General features: G+C 39.3%; 1 protein-coding gene across 2 annotated transcripts in view; it reads right to left on the bottom strand.

Moving 5' to 3' along the window:
* The window catches only part of ZNF215 (zinc finger protein 215), a 284,622-nt gene that overhangs the window by 219,685 nt on the left and 42,642 nt on the right, over positions 1–22,295 (bottom strand). The gene's annotated exons all lie outside the window — the stretch shown is intronic.

Genomic DNA, 22,295 nt, shown 5'->3' with positions numbered 1-22,295 from the left:
CCATCAAGGTGCAGTACTAGGGGCAGCTGCAGTGGCTTATGACTTCATGGCTACAACATCCTCTGTTTACTGAAAGGGTAGATAACATTCTTTGTCCACAGGGAACTTCCTCAGTTTCCTCACCTGCACAATAAATCAGGTGTCAAGCTGGAGGTCACAGACACACAAGGGGTAAATAAGTAGTATTAAGGGGGTCCGAGAAATTGGATGGGAAAAAATATCTTTATTTTCACTGACCTGTAATTGAAATGTAGCATTTTTTTTTCAATTTGTATGTAGGCAACAAAACCCAATAGTATTAGTAGAAAACACAGATATGGGGTTTCATGGTCAGTCACCTTGTAGCACAAGGCAGGAACTGGCAACCAAATGGACCAGGGGCCAACCAAGCCTAACAGATTACCCACATAGTCCATCCACCAAAACAGAAAGAATCACACAGCCCTCATAGGGTGAACCCCTAGAGCATATAGCTGTGGTGATGAGAAGAGAGTATGCTGCTGAGATACACAGGATGTATCCAACAAATGGCCTCTTCTACAAGGTCAGGAAACATAACCAACCTACCAGATATATAAAAGTAAAACAGCAAGATAAGCAAATACAGGCAACAGAGGAACAAGTTCCAAATGAAGGAACAATATAAAACCCCAAAAGAAGAACTAAGTGAACTGAAGAGAGGCAATATACCTGAGAAAGAGTTCAGGGTAATGATCATAAAGATACTCAAAGAACTCAGGAGATGAGTAGATGCACAGTGCAAGAAGCTAGAGATTTTTAACAAAGAGTTAGAAAATAAAAAGAACAACCAAACAGAGATAAAGAATACAATAACTGAAATAAAAAATAAACTAGGAGGGCTCATCAACTAAATGATACAGAGGAACAAGGGTCAGTGAGCTGGAAGGCAGTGTAGCAGAAATCAATGATGCTGAACAGAAAAAGAAAAAATATTGAAAAGAAATGAGGACAGGGAGTTCCCTGGTGGTCTAGTGGTTAGGATTCAACACTTTCACTGCTGTGGCCCTGCAAGCTGTGTGGCACAGCCGAAGTAAAAAAAAAAAAAGAGAAAATGAGGACAGTTTAAGACACGCCCCTGACACAACATCAAGCACACTAATATACACATTACAAGGGTTCCAGAAGGAGAAGAGAGAGACAGAAAGGGGCTGAGAATATAACTGAAAACATTATACCTAAATACTACCCTAACCTGGGAAAGGAAACAGACATCCAATTCCAGGAAGTGCAGAGAGTCCTATACATGATGAACCCAAAGAGGAACACACCAAAACACATTGTAATTAAACTGGCAAAAGTTAAAAATAAAAAGAAAATATTAAAAACAGCAAGGGGAATGAGGAGACAAGATGGTGGAGCAGAAGACCTTGAGCTCACCTCCTCTCAGGAGAACACAAAGTTCACAACAAACTGATAAACAACCATCAATAAAAAACAAAACAAAACTGGAAGCTACCAAAAAAGATATTCTACATCTAAAGACATAAAGAAGGAACTCAATGAGATGACAGGAAGGGTTCATTCATGATACAACCAAATCCCACACCCTCAGGTGGCTGACCCACAAACTGGAGAATAATTAGATCACAGAAGTTCTCCCATAGGAAGGAGAGTTCTGAGCCCCACATCAGGCTTTCCAGCCTGGAGATCTGCCATCAGGAGGAGGAGCCTCCAGAGCATTTGGCTTAGAGGACCAGTGGGGCTTGATGGCAGGAGCTCCAGAGGACTGGGGGAAACAGTGACTCCACTCTTGGAGGGTGCACACAAGGTCTCATGCGCACCGGGACCAAGGGCAAAAGCAGTGACTTCATAGGAGCCTGGGTTAGACCTAGCTGCTGGTCTTGGAGGGTCTACTGCAGAGGCAGAAAGGCAGGCGTGGCTGACGTTGGGGAGAAGGACAATGGTGGGAGGGAGAGGTATCAGGGAGTATTCATTGGCGTGAGTCTCCTGGAGGCTGACATTTTGGCACCAAGACCTGGCCCCACCCAAAAGCCTGTAGGCTCCAGTGCCAGGATGCCTCAAGCCAAACAACCAATAGGGCAGGAACACAGCCCCATCCATCATCAGATTGACTGCCTAAAGACTTCCTGAGCACACAGCCACCTCCAGACACACCACTTTACATGGCCCTGCCCACTAGAGGCTCAAGACCCAGCTCTACCACCAGTGAGTAGGCACCAGACCCTCCCACCAGGAAGCCTGCACAAGCCTCTAAACCAGCATCACCCACCAAGGGGTAGACACCAAGAAAACTAATATCCAGCAGCCTTCAGAACCAAGTCCTCTAGCACAGGTCAGAACCTACCCTGGGACCAGCTGGTCTCTGGCCCTTGGGTGATGACAGGGGAGTGTACTACAGAAACACATAAGATATCCCCTACAGAGGGCCATTTCACCAAGGTTGAGAAACATAACTAACCTTCCAAATACAAAATACAAATAAAAATAGAAATTTACAAATACAAATACAAATAGAAATTTAGACAAAGTGAAACAGCAGAGGAATATGTTCCAGAAGAAGAAACAAAACCCCAGAAGAACAACTAAGTGATGCAGAGATAGGCAATCTGCATGAGAAAGAGTTTACAGTGTTGATTGTACAGATGATCCAAGAACTCAGAAAAAGAATGGATGCACAGAGTGAGAAGTTACAAGAAGTTTTTAACAAAGAGTTAGAAAATATAAACAACAACAAACCAGAGTTGAAGAATGCAATGAAAGAAACGGAAAATATACTAGAAGGAGTCAACAGCAGCATAAAAGAGGCAGAAGAACAGATAAGTGAGCTGGAAGACAGAGTGCTGGAAATCACCACTGTGTAACAGAATAAAGAAAAAAGAATGAAAATAAATGAGGACAGTTTAAGAGACCTCTGGGACAACATCAAATGCAGCAACATTCATGTTATAGTGGTCCCAGAAGAAGGGAGAGAAAAGGCCTGAGAAAATATTTGAAGAGATAATAGCTGAAAAATTCCCTAACATTGGAAAGGAAACAGTCACCCAAGTCCAGGAAATGCAGAGAGTCCCATACAGGATTAACCCAATGACGAACAAGCTGAGACACACTAATTGAATTGACGAAAGTTAAAGATAAAGAGAAAATATTAAAGGCAACAAGGGAGGACTTCCCTGGTGGCACAGTGGTTAAGAATCTGCCTGCCAATGCAGGAGACACAGGTTCAATCCCTGGTCCACGAAGATCCCATATGCTGCGGAGCAACTAAGCCTATGTGCAACAACTACTGAGCCTGTGCTCTAGAGCCCGTGAGCCACAACTACTGAGCCCACATGCCACAGCTACTGAAGCGAACGCGCCTAGAGCCCGTGCTCCACAAGAGAAGCCACCGCAGTGAGAAGCCCGCGCACCGCCATGAAGAGTAGCCCCCCCTCACCACAACTAGAGAAAGCCCATGCGCAGCAAAGAAGACCCAATGCAGCCAAAAATTTTAAAAATAAAAAATAAATAGAAGAAAAATTTTTTTAAACAGAAAATTAAAAAACAACAACAATAAAAAAGGCAACCAGGGAAAAGTAACAAATAATATACAAGGGAAATCCCAAAAGGTTATCAGTTGATTTTTCAGCAGAAACCCTGAGGGCCAGAAGGGAGTGTCATGATATACTTAAGGTGATGAAAGGGGAAAATCTACAACCAAGAATACTCTACCAAGCAAGGCTCTCATTCAGATTTGACAGACAAATCAAAAGCTTCACACACAAGCAAATGCTAAAATAATTCAGCACCACCAAACCAGCTTTACAACAAATGCTGAAGGAACTTTTCTACATGGAAAAGAAAAGGCCACAACTAGAAACCAGAAAATTACAAAATGAGAAAGCTCACTGGTAAAGGCAACCACTGGTAGAGGTAGGAAATCATCCACACAAAAATACGATATCAAAGCCAATAATCTTGAGAGGAGGAGATTACAAATGCAGGATATTTGAAATGCAATTGAATATAAGAGATCAGCAACTTAAAACAATCATGTACATACGTAGACGGCTATATAAAAGCCATATGGTAACCAAAAATTAAAAATCTATAATAGATATACACAGAAAAATGAATCCAAACACAACACTAAAGATAGTCATCAAATTGCAAGAAGAGAACTAAAGAGGAAAGGAAGAAAAAAGACCCACAAAAACAAATCCAAAACAGTTAACAAAATGGCAATAAGAACATACATATTGATAATTAACTTAAATGTAAATGGGTTAAATGTTCCAACCAAAAGACATAGACTAGCTGAATGGATGTCATCTATAGAACCCTTTACCCTATATTGAGGTACCTAAAAAAACAAATCAGTAAAGTATTTTTATCACTCTAAGACCCACGAGAAACAGCATCTATTCCACACAGTGCTGTATAAATGCTCGCAAATTCTTATTCTTTGGATATACTTTAAACTCAATGCAGATTACTCCTTCTGCTATAACAATATGTACAATTACCTAATAAGTATTTCATATAATACCTTTTTGTTTTGAACTATAGTCATATCACACCATCTCTGAGAACTGATTACAACTAGAAATGAATAGTCTTAGTTTCTATGTATTAACATTTTACTGGTTTGTATTTCAGAAGATAACCTTTTCCTGACTTTGGCCCCAGTCTCTGACTATAAAAGAACTGTCATAACAGACAAGGTAGAATGGAGTTGTATATTACTGTTGTGGTCCTATAGCAAGTCAACCAAACCTAAACCCAAAGTACAACTGTAAAAAACAAAAGTACAACTATAAGCATGTGTTTGCCAAGTCTTATAAAATGGTTGCAAATAAATAAACAGCTTTCAGAAGATATTCCAGTAGAGTACAAAGTACAAACAAAACACATAAAATTAGAATTCTCCTGTATGTAAAGTGAATATACCAATTATATAAATGTTAAACATTCAATCCATAATAATTTGGTTTATCTTTTTCAGATTTAGGAGGGCTTTTGTGGCATTCATTTAGTAGACAATGTATCTTTAAAAGGATGTCTAACAAACTCTGAACCGATGGCTTATTTTCTGTATTTTTTTACATTCTTATAACAAGCAAAGATATTAAAGATTATTCAACCAAAAATGAATAAATAAATAAAAGCACCAAGGGAAAAGCAACACATTATGTACATGGAACTCCCATAAGGCTATCAACTGATTTTTCCGAAGAAACTCTGCAGGCCAGAAGGGAGAAGCACATTATATTTAAGGTGAAGAAAGTAAAAAAGCTTCAACCAAGAACAGTCTACCCAGCAAGGCTCTTATTCAGATTTGATGGAGAGATAAACAGCTTCACAAACAAGCAAAAGCTAACGGAGTTCAGTACCACCAAACCAGCTTTACAAGAAATGTTAAAGGAACTTCTCTAAGCAAAAAACCAAAAAGGACACAAAAAGAAACATGAAAATAATGAAAGCAAAAAGGCCACCAGTAAAGGCAAGCATAAAGAATAGGAAGGAAATCATCCATGCACAAATCTAGTAGGAAGTTTAGAAGACAAAAGTAGTAAAACCATCTATATCCACAATAAGCAGTTAAGAAATTCAGAAAACAATTAGATGGAAAATATAACATCAAAAACAGTAATCATGGGGGGAGGAAAGTACAAATACAGGATTGTTAAAAGGTATTTGAAATTAAGAGATAAGCAACTTAAGGGTTTCCCTGGTGGCACAGTGGTTAAGAATCCGCCTGCCAATGTAGGGGACACAAATTCGAGCCCTGGTCCAGGAAGATCCCACATGCTGCGGAGCAACTAAGCCCATGTGCCACAACTACTGAGCCTGTGCTCTAGAGCCCGTGAGCCACAACTACTGAGCCCACGTGCTACAACTACTGAACTTGCGCGCCTAGAGCCTGTGCTCTGCAACAAGGGAAGCCACCGCAATGAGAAGCCCGCGCACTGCAACAAAGAGTAGCTCCCGCTTGCTGCAGCTAGAGAAAGCCGGTGTGCAGCAATGAAGACCCAACGCAATTGAAAATAAATGAATAAATAAATAAAAAGAGATAAGCAACTTAAAACAATTTATATATATATACACTCACACACATATATACATATATATATTTTTTTACCTCATGTTATCCACAAACCAAAAATCTATAGTAGATTCACACACAAAGAAGAAAAAAAAATCCAAGTGTAATACTAAAGATAGTCATCAAATCACTGGGGAGAACAAAAGAAGAAGAAAAGACAAAAAAGACCTATAAAAACAACCCTAAAATGATTAACAAAATGGCAATACAAACATACTTATGAATAACTACTTTAAATGTAAAGGGACAAAAGGCTCCAATCAACATACAGAGTGGCCAAATGGATACAAAAACAAGACTCGTATACATGCTGCCTACAAGACACTCATTTCAAATCTAAAGACACACACAGACTGAAAGTTTGGGGGTGGAAAAAGGTATTCCTTGCAAATGGAAATCAAAAGCAAGCCAGGGTAGCAATATTGACATCAGACAAAATAGACTTTATGACAAAGACTGTTAGAAGACAAAGGACGTTACATAATGATCAAGGGATAAATCCAAGAAGATGTAACAATTGTAAATATATATGCACCCAACACAGGAGCACCTAAATACATAAAACACATATTAACAGACATACAACAGAAAGTGACAGTAACACAATAACAGTAGAGTCCTTAATACCCCACTTACATTAATGGACAGATCATCCAGACAGAAAATCAATATGGAAGCACTTATTTAAATGACACATTACATCAGTTGGACTTAACAGATATGTATAGAACATTCCATCCAAAAGCCCCAGAATACACATTCTACAAGGCCAGCATCACCTGAATAGCATAACCAGACAAAGCTATCACACAAAAAATATTACAGGCCAATAACTCTTATGAACCTAGATGCAAAAGTTCTCAACAAAATATTAGCAAACTGAATCCAACAGTACAACAAAATGATCATAAACTATGATCAAGTGGGATTTATCCCACAGATGCAAGGATTTCTCAATATCTGCAAATAGATCAATGTGATACACATTTACAAACTGAAGAATAAAAACCATATGATCATCTCAATAGATGCAGAAAAACTTTTTGATAAATTCACCATCCATTTATGATAAAACCTCTCCAAAAAGTGGGCATGGAGGGAACATATCTCAACAAAATAAAGGCCATATATGCCAAACTCAGAGCTAACTAACATCATACTTGAAGGTGAAAACCTGAAAGCATTTTCTCTAAGATCAGGAGCAAGACAACACTTCCCACTATCACCAATTTTATTCAACATAGTACTGGGAAGTCCTAGCCAAGGCAATCAGACAAGAAAAAGAAATAAAAGGGATCCAAATTGGAAGAGAAGTAGTAAAACTGTCACTTTTTGCAGATGACATACTATACATACCTTGAACACATTACGTAATTATCTTTTTTTAGTGGTTAGAATAATTAAGTTCTAGTCTATTAGCAAGATTGTTGATTATAATACAATAATGTTGTCAATACAGTCCATTAGATCACCAGGGCTTATTTACTACTCATAAATTCTGACCTTTAAACTTCATTTCTATTCAGTTTCCACATCAACCAACATGCTTTAGCAACACTGAATTTTATTCAGCTCCTCAAATAAGTTCAACTTTACAAATGCAGTTACCTTTGTTGAGCTTTTCCCCTCCGTTTCCTCCCCTTCATTGGAAGAGTTTCCTTTATTTTTCAGATCTGAGTCCATCTTGCAGGAAACCTTCCTTAAAATCTCATGTCAGAGTTAAGCCCTTCTCTGAGGTTTTCTCAAAAAGGATCTAATACTGCTCCTTTCATAATACTTATGGTTTTGTATGTCAGTTGCTAGCTTAGTGTCTTTCTCCTTCACTTGTGAACTCCATGAGGACTGAGACTGTGCCCACCTTCCTCATGGGTGTAGCAATAGCCTGTCATGCCTGATACATGAGTGAGGTCCTGTGATGTTCCATAAATATTTGCTGAGGTAATAAGTAAAAGGAGGAGAACAGGAGGGCTGGAGATACAGATATGAAATGAATTATCACCCAGGAGGTTCAATGTAGAGAGGCAGAAACTTTAGAAATATGAGAAGCAACAAAGGGGGAAAACAATGGAGAAGAGCAGTAACAGAAGATAAAGAAAAGTCAGAACAATTTTGTGTGACAAAAGCACAGAGTTTATAACAGGAGAAGCAACAGATGCAACTACTGCTGGTTATCCCTTCACATTCCTCATACACATACACACACACACACACACACACACACACACACACACACACACAGCACAAACACAGATGCTTCCTTGGACATAGTTACTAAAAAGGTTGAATTACTGTGGGATCTATGCTCATCATTGAACAATGGAATTACAGACATTTAAGGACGTTATTCAGAATTTTCAGTTCTTTTAATTAAAATGTTTATGTACTTACATTATTAAACTAATATTCTTTAGAAGACTCAGAAAAAATTAAAAAGGAGAAGCAATGAATAAGTATGAAAAAACATAGAGAAAATCTGCCTGTAATGTAGAAGGACTGACTTAGGAACTCACAGGTTTCTTGGTTGGATGGTGGGTTTAACATAATACACACCCATTAACTCACCACCCAACCTGAGAGCTAGATCGTTGAAAATGACTTATATTTACTTCTGTCCTTCTTCCCTATCATTTCCCATGCTTCCCAACACCTGATGCTACCACTACCCTGAATCTTGTGTTTTCTCCATTAATTTTTTAAAATATAATTTTAGCACACACATTTATTTATAAAACACGTATTTTTTACTTATATTATTTGTCCCTTAAATCTTAACACTCCCACCTACCTTCAACACACTGAGGGCCAGGGCCAAAGTGAAGGAAATGAGGAGGGATCTAGATCAGAAAATGAGTGAGGAGGCACTCACTCTCAGGGTTGTACAAGTGCAGGGCTGCTTACCCATTAGAAAAAGTAGGCACAATGCTTAGACCTTGCAAAACTTTTAGAGACCAATAGCAATAGTTTAAGGCTAATCTCTATTAAAATCAGAGGAAAATGAACAGCATAATGAGTAAATAATAATGAATCATCTTGGATTATATATGCCTATATATTAACCCAGTGGTAAACATAATTTTAAATATTTTTTGTGAAAGAAGGAGCCCAAGAAGGCAAAAGAGCCTGGGCCCCACAAAAGTCATAATGTGGCCCTGGAAACCTGCACAAACATACTGATCTAACTGTTTATATTAATCTAAAGTCTACCTGAAGGTATCACACTCCCTGACTTTGGACTATACTACAAAGCTATTTTAATGAAAACAGCATGGTACTGGCACAAAATCAGACACATAGCCCAAAGGAACTAAATAGAGAGCCCAGAACAAAACAATGCACATGGTCAATTAATCTACAACAAAGGAGGCAAAATTGTACACTGGGGAAAGACAGTCTCTTTAGTAACAGATGCTGGGAAAGCTGGACAGCTACATGTAAAAGAATGAAATTAGAACTTTTTCTCATACCAAATACAAAAAAAGACTCAAAATGATTAAAGACCTAAATGTAAGAGCAGAAACCATAAAATGCCTCAAAGAAAATATAGGCAGAATACTCTTTGGCATAAGTCATAAAAAATTTTTTTGGATCTCTCTCCTCAAGCAAAGGAAACAAAAGGAAAAATAAACAAATGGAACTTAATTAAACTTAAAAGACTTTCACAGCAATGGAAATCATTGACAAAACAAAAACATAACCTACTAAATGGGAGAAAATATTTGCAAATGATATGACAGATAAGGGGTTAACAGGCAAAATATATTAACAGCTCATACAACTCAATATCAAAATAACACACAACAAAACTGAAGAATGTGCAGAAGATCTGAATAGACATTTTTCCAAAGAAGACATATGGGTGGACAACAGGCACATAAATAAGATGCTCAGTGCTGCTAATCATCAAGGAAATGCAAATCTAAACCACAATGAGATATCAGCTCACACCTGTCAGAATGGCTATCATCAAAAAGAACACAAATAACAAATATGTTGGTGAGGATATGCAGAAAAGAGAATTCTTATACACTGTTGGTGGGAATGTAAATTGGTGCAAACACTATGGAAAACAGTATGAAGTTTCCTCAGAAAACTAAAAATAGAACTAACATGATCCAGCAATTCCACTCCTGGTTATATCTCCAAATAAAACAAAAATACTAGTTCTAAAAGATATGTGTATCCCAATATTCACAGCAGCATTACGTATAATACCCAAGATATGGAAGCAACAGCAACATCAACGTCCATCAGCAGATTAATGGATAAAGAAGATATGGAATATTACGCAGCCATAAAAAAGAATAAAATTTTGCCATTTGCACAACATGGATGGACCTGGAGAGTATTATGCTTAGAAAAATAAGTCAGACAGAAAAAGATAAATACTGTATGTTATGATTTATATGTGGAATCTAAAAAAGAAAACAAACAAATGGATATAACAAAACAGAAAGAGACTCAGAGATATAGAGAACTAGTGGTTACAAGTGGCCAGAGTGAAGGGGGAAGGAGGAAGGTAATGGTAGGGGATTCAAAGGTACACACTAATATGAATGAAATAAATGAGATACAAGGATATACTGTATAGAGCAGGGAATATATCCAATATTTTATAACTTTAAATGGAGTATAATCTATAAAAATATTGCATCACTATGTTGTATACCTGAAATTAATATGATATTGTAAATCAACTATACTTTCATAATGATAATAATAAACAAAATCTATCTAAATCATGGAAATATATAATTATATGAGAATCACTATGATTCTTTAAAAATGCATGTGCAAACTCCCAAAAAGTCTTTATTCCCATTTTGTAGTAATTCCTAGTTCCTTCAACTGTTTTTCATGGGAAATGATTTTTAATTTCTTATCTATACTCCTTACTCTCCCCAGAACACTGTTTCAGAACCAAATGAAACACTCCAAAATCTGGTTGATGATCACAGAATGAAGCTGGATACTCTTATTTCCTGTCCCAGAAGCAATTCTATTTTTTCATTTGTTTGCTTTGGTAATTCAATCCACTTCATCATTTAATCATCCCTTCAAGAAATATATTTTAAGTCTTTATTACGAGTACCATGACATTTCTGCAGCAGAGTACAAAGAACAATGTTTTTAGGAGTAGGAGAAAAAATTCTCTGTATTTGGAGGAGCTGGGAAATAATATTAAGAAAATGATTACAGAATCTGGAAATAAAGATTTGGAAGTCATCAGCAATCAAGTGGTATTTAAAATCACAAAAGCATGTTAAATAAACTAAGAAATAAATGAGAGATAGAACGTGGAAAACAACTTAAACAAACACAGTATTTTACGTTTCAGATAATGTGTATAGAAAATACACATACAGGGCTTCCCTGGTGGCGCAGTGGTTGAGAATCTGCCTGCCAATGCAGGGGACACGGGTTCGAGCCCTGGTCTGGGAAGATCCCACATGCCACGGAGCAGCTGGGCCCGTGAGCCACAATCACTGAGCCTGCGCGTCTGGAGCTTGTGCTCCGCAACAAGAGAGGCCGCGACAGTGAGAGGCCCACGCACCGCGATGAAGAGTGGCCCCTGTTTGCCGCAACTAGAGAAAGCCCTCGCACAGAAACGAAGACCCAACACAGCCATAAATAAATAAATAAATTAATTAATTAAAAAAAAAAAAGAGTAAAGAATACTGAATTTATAAAAAAAAAAAAAAAGAAAAAAAAAAAGAAAATACACATACAAATAATGAAAGCAGAAAGAAGGAAACATAAAAATAGAATCATATTGTGAATACTACTTTGGGACACACTTTAAAAATAAATTAGCAATACATCATAAACAATTAGACCATAGAGCAAGTCACTGCAGTCAGTTCACAAGGAGCACCTCATACATCCAGTTAATATTGGAGAGTTTCCTAAGAAGTTATTTATATTCCCTGAAAACTTATTTTATATATTTTTTCCTGTGGCTGCCTTGGTGAAGATATATTATGACTACAATGGGTAACTGGTAAGCATCATGCCTTCTGAAGAATTCCCAGGTTTTGATTTGACAGATTATACTTTTTCTTTAGAACAAAGCCAGACACATCATTTTGGCCTCTGACAGCACTGACTTTGTAAAATTCATTTTGTCATCATGTTACACAATTCATTGAGAGACATTAATAATTAACAAATGTATGAAATTATTGCAATTATTAAAAAGATGTTTTCCATAACCCAATAAATTGGATATAAGAAATACAGTATTAATGAATGAATTAACTATTGCCTAGAGCATAGTTCAGAGAAGAAATTTTTGTTTTAAACCATACTGTCAGTATCAAGAGTTCCAAGAATAGAGGGAAAACAAAACAAAACAAAACCACATTCATGTCTCCAAAGATCAAGCACACTGTGGATCCCGGAGCACTGAGTGGAAAAAACCAAGACCTGAGTTTAGGAAGGAGCCAGTAGAGAAGGTTTCAGGACATTGGGCCCAAAGCATCCTTAGATGGTGGAATGAGAACAGGGGTCTTAATATGACAAATTCCCTGGTCTACAGTCTGATTATTTTTGGTGATGGCATAGATATCACAAAGATTTAAGGGAACATATGAACAAATGTCTCTTCCCACCACTGCACAAGTTCCCCCTCTTGAAGCCAGAATCATGTCCAATGCCTGATGATTATAGAGCACCACTTGCTGGAGTTTCTGTAATTCTCTGGTGATGAAGTTGTTGGCTCTGGTAAGACTATTCACAGTCTTGGTTATTTCCCAGAGCACAGCATGAAAAATGAGGGTGTTTTGGAAAACTTCCTGAGTGATCCACACAGCAGCAGCTCTAGGCAAAAAGGTTGTCCATACATATTCTGCTGAAGTAGTCATCTTTTCAATTTACTCCCAATCACTGAGCCTCTTGTTCCAAGGCTTCCTGAGAACCAGGTGAGAAACAAATGTCACAGCCTCCTTCTGGGGTTGGGATTCTGCACCTAGATTTATAGCTGTAACACATATTTATAGACCTTTTGGATCATCTAGTGTCTAGAAAAGTTAAATCAGAGGTAATAGAGTAGTTAAGATGAGAAAAGAAGGTAGTCTGGTTAAAGATTTGATAAGGAATAATTTGATTACCTAAATAACAGGATCCAGTCCAGTTAGCAGATAGATATCAGCAGGGACATCTACCACAAATAAAATATGTCTCACTAGAGGCTGTTCAAGGCTAGTGAAAATAATTGTCCATTAGATTTGCATCTTGGCACTTACATGAAACTCTCTGACAGAAAAGTTGTCCCATCCAATTGGGAAGAAAAAATTTAACAGGTTGTTCTTTGCAAGAGACAGTCCCAAGTGTCCCTGGTAAAATTATTCTTAGAATCATCTGGGTGTACAAGATGTATATAATAAGGCAAAGAATAAGTATTTTTGTCTCCCATTGTAATAGCATAGGTATTTGTATTGGTGTCAAAGAAAATGTGATTGCACATGGATATACCCATGAAAGAGCATGGTCACAGTGGAAGTATACATTGCCCTTTGTGAAAACTATTGAGATTGAAAGAGTTTCCTTTTGAAGTATAAAGCAAAAAGCAAAGGGCCCACGAGTGGTAACACGTATTTAACAATATTAATTTTTTAAATCCAAGAGCATGAGATATCGTTCCATTTCTTTGTATTATCTTCAATTTCCTTCATCAATGTTTTATAGTTTTCAGAGTATAGGTATTTCACCTCCTTCGTTAAGTTTATTCCTAGGTATTTCACTCTTTTGGATGTGATTTTTTTTTCACATCTTTATTGGAGTGTAAATGCTTTACAATGTTGTGTTAGTTTCTGCCACACAACAAAGTGAATCAGCTATATGTATACGTATATCCCCATATCCTCTCCCTCTTGCGTCTCCCTCCTACCCTCCCTATCCCACCCCTCTAGGTGGTCACAAAGCACCGAGCTGATCTCCCTGTGCTATGCAGCAGCTTCCCACTAGCCATCCATTTTACATTTGGTAGTATATATATATCAGTGCTATTCTCTCACTTCATCCCAGCTTCCCCTTCTCCCCCGTGCCCTCAAGTCCATTCTCTACGTCTGGTCTCTATTCCTGCCCTGCCACTAGGTTCATCAGTACAGTTTTTTTAAATATCATACATATACGCTAGCGTACGGTATCTGTTTTTCTCTTTCTGACTTACTTCACTCTGTATGACAGATTCTAGGTCCATCTACCTCACTACAAATAACTCAATTTTGTTTCTTTTTATGGCTGAGTAATATTCCATTGTATATATGTGCCACATCTTCTTTATCCATGCATCTGTTGATGGACATTTAGGTTGCTTCTATGTCCTGGCAATTGTAAATAGTGCTGCAATGAACATTGTGGTACATGTATCTTTTTGAATTATGGTTTTCTCAGGGTATATTCCCAGTAGTGGGATTGCTGGGTCATATGGTAGTTCTATTTTTAGTTTTTTTAAGGAACCTCCATACCGTTCTCCATAGCAGCTGTATCAATTTACATTCCCACCAGCAGTGCAGGAGGTTGGATGTGATTTTAAACAGGATTGCTTTTTCACTTTCTCTTTCTTGACCCATAATTATATCCATTTTAAACTGGTAGTCATTTAAGTTCAAACACATTCTAAAATACCTACTTTTTTATTCCCCTCCCCCTCATTTTGTTTTTGATATCATATTTTCCATCTTCATGCTTATCCCTTTACTATTTCTTGTGGTTATAGCTGCTTTTACAAATTTTTGTTTTTTAATCTACATACTGGTTTAAGTGATCTTCAATTCTTACTATATAGTTGTCTTTCCTGTTAGGATTTTCCCTTTCCTATAGATTCTTATTTCTTTTCCATTTAGTTAGAAGGGCCTTCAACATCTCTTTTAGGGTAGGTCTAGTGTTGCTGAATTATTTTAGTTTTTGCTTGTCTAAGAATTTCCTTATCTCTCCTTCTATTCTAAAAGACAATCTTGCTGGGTAGAGAATCTGGACTGCAGGATTTTCCCTTACAGCACTTGGAATATATCATGCCATTCCCTTCTAGCTGGCAAAGTTTCTGCAGAGAAATCAGCTGATAACAGGGGTTCCCTTGTATATGACTCTTATTCTGTTGCTGCCGTTAGAATTCCCTCTTTAACTACTGTCATTTTAATTATGATATGTCTTGGTGTGGGTCTGTTTGGGTTCATCTTGTTTGGGACCCTCTGTGCTTCCTATAACTGGATATCTGTTTTCTTCCTCAGGTTTGGGTTGTTTTCAGTCACAATTTCTTCAAATACATTTTCAATCTACTTCTCTCTCTTCTTCTGGAACCGCTATAATGTGAATGTTGGCACACAGTGATATCCCAGAAATCTCATAGATTTCTTACATTTTTTTATTTCAATTTTTTTTCTGTTGTTCTGATTGGGAGATCTCCATTATTCTATCTTCTAGATCACTTGTGTTCTTCTGTATCACTTAGTCTGCTATTCCTTCCATCTAGTGTGTTTTTTATCTCAGACAGTGAATTATCTATTTTTGATTGGGTCTTTTTTATACTTCCTAGTACCTTATTGAAATGATCAATGTTTAGATCAATCATTTTCCCTTATTCAGTTAACATTTTTACTACCAATTTTTGAAATCTTTATCTGGTAAATTGTTTCTGTTTCATTATTTATTTTTTCCTGGAGTTGTCTCTTGCTCTTTCATTTGAGAGTAGTTCCTCTGCTTTTTATTTTGCTTAATATTCTCTGCTTCTATGAATTTAGGTGAAACAGCTACCTACTGTGGTCTTGAAGGGGGATTCTTTTGTGGAAGAATTTCTGTGTAGACTGAATATGTTCAGTGCCTTTGGTGCAGAGCTGGATTTGAAATGGACATCAGTTGCATTTCCTCAGGATGTGCTGGCACCTATCACCTTGGTAGAGGTGGACCTGGAGATGAAGGAGCTACAGCCTGCACAGGGTGTAACATGGGGCTTCCTCTCTGCTCAGTGGCCATAGCACCCTTTCAGGGGTGGGGTGTGATCTCAAGTTGCTGGTTTGGAAGCCCTTGGGGTCAGTCTTGAGCTGGCTCTGTCCCCTTTAAGTGTATGTTTTTCCTTCTCCCTGATCCAGGACTTTGCCCCAAAGGAAGGAAACGCTGAAGTAAGTGGGGTTCATGTACCTACTGAAGTCCTATGCTCTGCCTTTGTAGGCGTCTGTGTCCCCATGCAGACACAGCCCACAGTCACATTTTTCCCAGTCACGGCTACCCCACATCTAGTGCCATGCTGTGGTGTGGAGTAGGGTGGAGCATTCACTTGGCTTGAGCCGGGGCACACAATGGGGCAGTCACGAGAAACCTGGCAGCTGCACTGCTGTCAGAAGTCTGGGCTGCTTGTGCGGAACCACTTGAGTAAGGGCCAAAAAAGGCTGCCACCTACCCACTTCTGCCCTGGGAACGGGCGGCCTCTGCATTCCAAGGTTGAGTTTTTTCCCTGGTCCTGGCAGCACCAGGTTCAGTGCCACTGTGTGAAGTGAAGTGAGTGGGGTCAGGTTGTTCATTCCGACAGGGGCTGAGGAGTATGGCAAGGCAGTCATGGAAACACAGCAGCTACTAGGGCAGACCTCTCTCTACCCTTCATGGGGGCAAGTCAGCACCCATGCTCTCTTCACAAGTGGAACTGAGGTTTCTCCAGCCTTTTTATCTGTTGCACTAGTTCTGCAACCAGCCAATGGCGCTCATCCCCTAAGCATAGGACCTCAGGATAATGATGCCAAGTCTGTACCTCAACATTCTCACTCCCCAGGGTGGATGTCCACCTGTGCACTCTCCCTTTTCCTCTGAATCCCCTCCCAGAAGCCCAGGTCCCAACCTGATCACTTTTCTTCCCAACCTACCTGACTACTTGGGTATTTTTCTTACAGCCTTGGTTGTACAGGAGTCTTTCTGCTAGTTTCCAGTTAGGTTTCAGTGAGAATTGTTCCACATGTAGATGAATTTCTGACGTGTTCATTGGGAGCGGTGAGCTCCACATCCTCCTACTCTACTATCTTGATCTCTCCCAGGATATAGTTTCATGGTAGAACCAAGAATTGGTTGAATTGGATATGTAAACAATATAGCTGGGTTCACAAGTTTGAGGGTTCAAAAATATTCCCCCAAAATTGTATCCCAAATTACATCAAATCCAAATCTCTATTTGACTAAACTAACAAAAATCTTGGATCTCTTTCCCCTGGCAAGCAAATCTCTTTCCCCTCCTCTGGCAAGCAAATTTCCCCCTCAAATATGACCCCAAACCCCAGGGGTACCATTAGTGATTAGCAATCTCTTCTAATGCTCTCAATATTCACTAGTGGTACCAGAATGCAGTTGAATCCCCAGCAGAGTCAGCAAAGTCCACAATTGCTGCCATATTACTGGAAGCTCTTCCCTAAGTCCATCCCTACCACTTCCCTGGTGGCCACTCTTTGAGTTAAGCTTCTGACTTGATTGCCCTTTATACTGTACCTGGCCATGCTGAAGATTCCTCAGGATCCTCTACAATGGGGGCCACCCTAAATCCCCATCCACTATGAATTCTCTACATTGACACTTCCAGATCTTTATTGGTGGACGTTTACCCTGGATCCTAAAGTACTCAATACCATCAATTATAGGAAATGTCATAATGTCTAGAAACGTGTAAGAGGTTTTCCCCTTGGCTTAGTGAAGGAAGCTTCCTTGAATTCCATCTTCTGTTTTGCATTCCTACATGAAGCTGAGATGGAATTTACACTAGAGGGTCCGTTAAGCAAGACTTAAGTGGAAAGAAGAGATGGAAAGAATTAATTTTTTGAGTCCCTACTTCAAGTTAGGCCCTGAAATTATCTCCTTTGATCAAGACAATAAAAAGTGGTAAGATGAAAAACTGAAAGATGAAATGAGTAACCCAAGATCACACAGTTAGAAAGTAGTGAGAAAAGAGTCTAAGTCCACTTTCCATGTAAATACATCACTTTAGGGGACTAATGACAATAGCTCTCTCTTAACTGGACAAATTAGCCCAAATTTTCATATCCCTGTCATCTGTGACAGTAATGCCATGCGATAATTTCCTCAGAACTTCATGTTTTCTGAAGTGACTAGGATGGAGGTATGATCAGACAGCAGAAATAGGAAAAACTCAGTGTTCACAGGAGAAGAAGAGGATGCTCTTCCTTTCTACCTCCTCTGGCAAGCAAAGCCCTACTGGCTGCAGCTGGGCACCGCCCTGAGAGGTAGGGAGAGAAGTCCACTGAAGGCAGGATCCGATGCCTCTGTGTCTTACCCTGGTGTGATATTGTGATTTATAATAAGAAACGTATATTTGATCTTTGTCCCAGTTCCTGACACAGGGTTCCTCAAACCCTTATAAACTCCCAAGTTAAAAGAGTGGCAGGAGCATCTTTTGTTCTCATGAGGCAACTCTGGGTGGGCCCCTGGATGGCTCCTGGGTGTGGGCTGGTCACCAGAAAGACAAAGCCATGGTTAAAAGTTTGGTATTTTCAGCCCCTCCCACCCCATCATTCTTCAGAGAGGGGAGAGAGATTGGAAACGGAGTTAATAATAGATAACACCTATGTGAGAAAGCCTCCATGAAATCCCAATAGTGTGGGGTTTGGAGAGCTTCCAGGTTTGTGAACACATATACCTTGGAGGGTGATATACACGAACTCTATGGGGAAGCTCCTGCACTCAGAACCCACCCAGACCTCATCCTATGTATCTCTTCATCTGACTGTTTATCTTTATCATATACTTCTAAAAAAACTGCTAAACATTAGTGAGTGTTCCCTGAGTTCTGTGAGCTGCTTTAGCAAATTAATCAAAACCAAGGGTGGGGGGTTGTGGTAGGTTCCAATTTGTAGCCAAGTTAGAATTTGCGGGTAACCTGGGAACCTACTACTTGCAAATGGCATCTGAATCTGGGGGCAGTCTCATGGGACTGAGCCCCTACCCTGTGGAATGTGGCACTATATCCAGGTAGATAAGTGTCAGAATTGAGTTAAAATGTAGGACAACCGGCTGGTGTTGCAGAATTGCTTGGTGAGAGGTAAAACCCCCATGCATCTGGTGCTGAAACCAAGGAAGACTGGATTTATACTAAAACACCTGGGATATCTGATTTTTCTTATTCTTCTCCTCCTCTTTTTGCAGGGTTCAGGGTAGGTTGCCCCAAGATGTGCCCCTCTCACATGAAGATTATTTTAAACTGAAAACAAGCAAGGCCCAAAAGACTCAGGAAGAACTTCTGAACACCTCCCTAACTGCCTGAAAGAATTTAAGATAGATGATCTGTTCTAGGAAGGAGCTATCACCATAAAGAGCTATAGTATACTATGAACTAGGCATGGTAGACAGGGAGGAACTTAGCAAGGCAGGTTTGATCCAAGTCCTCTCTGTGTCCCACTGTCTCTAGATGGCCCAGCAAACATTTACTTAACAAAAATTAACTCTTCGTCTTCCTGTGAATTGCCTTACTTCCCTTTGAAGTTCCAGTCCCCTACCTCCTTCTCCTTAGTACAGTATGATATATAAATATACCTCATCTTGCCTTATTGTCTCTGGAATTCCTCATGATTATGTTAATTCTTCATACCTATGTACTAACTTTGATTTTCTCCTGTTATTGTCTCATGGCATTTAAATTAGTTGGCAGCCAAAAGAACGAAGACCGGACGAGGAGAAATATTGTCCTCCCCCACCCTTTCTTTGTTGGCAAGTGTCTCCCACCAGATTTCAGAAGAAGCTAACAGAGTCCCATAAAAGACATTTTCTCTTAGCTAAAGATGAGCCACTTGAAAGGAAAGGATCAGGGGTAATGTCAGGCAGGAGAAACTCAGTGATCTCAGCTGCCCTCGTCTCTGTAATCAATGGATAGAGATGGAGTGGCCCACTCCTCAGGATTTTCAGTTGAAGCTGAAAGTAGGGCTGAAATTCAGGTGAAGCAAGTTAGATACCCAGACTACAAAATTTAAACACTCCCTCACTCTCAACTTCCTTTGTGCCCTAGGCTTCTCTCTTGCCTCACCCTAGTTCCAGTCCTGGATGGAACCCTGGATGGGTCACTGGCTCTCTGTACTATCACTGCAGAGATCTGGATGAATTCCTTTTCCCTCAGTTTATTCAGAATAAGTCTTGAATTTTTCAAAGAGAACTTAAATTAGGAAACTGGCAGTTAAAAAAGGAAACAGGAAAGCAAAGAGAAAACATTTTACAAAAACCATTTACTAATCACTTAACAAACATTTGTTAAACATATGTTAAAAACAAACATTTTTGGGACTTGACATAAGACTGAGAAATGAAACCAAAAGTCTGTTCTCAGCATTGGGAGTTGACCTGAGTAACAGGAAGCAGCTATGTGGTGAAATAAACTTGTTTGTGAATCTGATTTTGAGCCCATGGGATTGCTTTAACCCCTTAATTAATTTATACATTTCCTGAAATCTTACCATATACAGAAAGTGTTCTCACACTGTGAGAGAATCTGAGGTGGTCAGACACAGACTCTATGATCTCTAGATCCACAGCATAGCAATAGAGAAGAGACAGGCACTGATACAAGGCCCAGCATAAGAATGTAAAAAAAACAAAAACAAAAAATCCACTCATATAGAAATACTCAGGTTCAAATTAAACACTGAAAGGAACACTGCAGCTGAAGACCCTCCACTTGATGTCTCTTGTTCTGAAAGATTTGATCTTCAAACAAATTATGTGCTGGGGAGAAAAGAATTCATATTTGAATATCTGTTTCAGGCCAAGCACTGGGTGAGATTAACCTATCTCGTTTTATCCTCATTAATGTTATGTGAGGTACATAGTGTGACAGGCACAAATTCATTCCACCACTCAGCTGCTTCTCCTTACTTAAGTGGTCCCCCACACCCAAGACTTAAGTAAATATAGCTACTAACTACTGGATCATGGACTCAAACTGAAGCCGCAAAACAGGTTTTGGGACTCAGTAAAGCATACCGTTCTTTTGCCTTGGCACAGAAAGAATTCAGTGACGGGCAGAGCAACAGAAAAGAGAGTTTATTAGTATAGGATGCTTGTGAGAGATACAAACGGGCAGGCAAGAGAGTGCTGCCCTGAGAGCTAAGTGGGCTACAACTTTATAATCAAAGGAACTTTATAAGCACCTTTCCCCTACATTCCCTGTCTTGGGATGTGTAGGGGAGCATATCCTAAGAGTCATTAACTTGCCGACTTCAACCAGCAGGATGTAGGTCTCATTTCTTCACTATTGCCTTATTGTTTTGAGGTATGTGTTTCGCTTTTATTGCTAAGCAGGCATGCTCGGTTTCAAGATGTTCAGATTGTTGCCTGGTTTCAAGATGCTCTGATTGTTTTCTTGAGTGATAACTGACTTATGGTGGTCTCCCAAAGCTCCCTCTCTATCTACGATCCCCTTGTGGGATTTGTGAACTAGCTGTTTAATTATCCTACTCTATCCCTAACAAAACCTGTCTCAGACATTGAAACTTCATAATTGAAAACACCTATGCTCCTACTTTGAGGGAAAAGAAAAAGGTAAGCCTTGTTGGAAGGACACCATGCCAGCCCTCCTCATACCTTCTTGGTGTCTCATGTTAACTTACTGAAATACCTATTAATATCCTCAAATATAACTGAGGAAACAACCTGAGACAGATATGCTAATCTCCTTATTCAATCATCACACATTTTGTTCATCTATATATTTTATGCACTATGTCTGGAACTAGGAATATAAAGATAAATAAGACAGATCCCCCCAGGACTTCCCTGGTGGCTCAATGGTTAAGAATCCACCTGCCAATGCAGGAGACACGGGTTCAAGCCCTGGTCCAGGAAGAGCCCACATGCCACAGAGCAACTAAGCCCGTGTGCCACAACTACTGAGCCTGCAAGCCACAACTACTGAGCCTGCAAGCCACAACTACTGAAGCCCGCAAGCCTAGAGCCCATGCTTTCCAACAAAGAGAAGCCACTGCAATGAGAAGCTTGCACACTGCAACGAAGAGTAGCCCCGCACACCGCAACTAGAGAAAAGCCCGCACGCATCAACGAAGACCCAGCACAGCCAAAAATAAATAAAGACAGATCTCCCCCGCACCTGGGAGGAGCACAGGGAGGTGAGATGTATGAGGTTTGGGGGATGGGAGAAATAATATAGACAAGCAATAGCTACAGTGCAGCACATTGTGATAGGAGCATTATAAGAGTGGAATTAAGTATTCTGAGAACACAGCACAGAAGAGCTCAGTAT

The sequence above is a fragment of the Balaenoptera ricei genome, chromosome 8 (genome assembly GCF_028023285.1).
Source record: "Balaenoptera ricei isolate mBalRic1 chromosome 8, mBalRic1.hap2, whole genome shotgun sequence".
In the NCBI taxonomy this organism is placed as follows: domain Eukaryota; kingdom Metazoa; phylum Chordata; class Mammalia; order Artiodactyla; family Balaenopteridae; genus Balaenoptera; species Balaenoptera ricei.
This window is presented reverse-complemented; position numbering and strand designations above follow the sequence as displayed.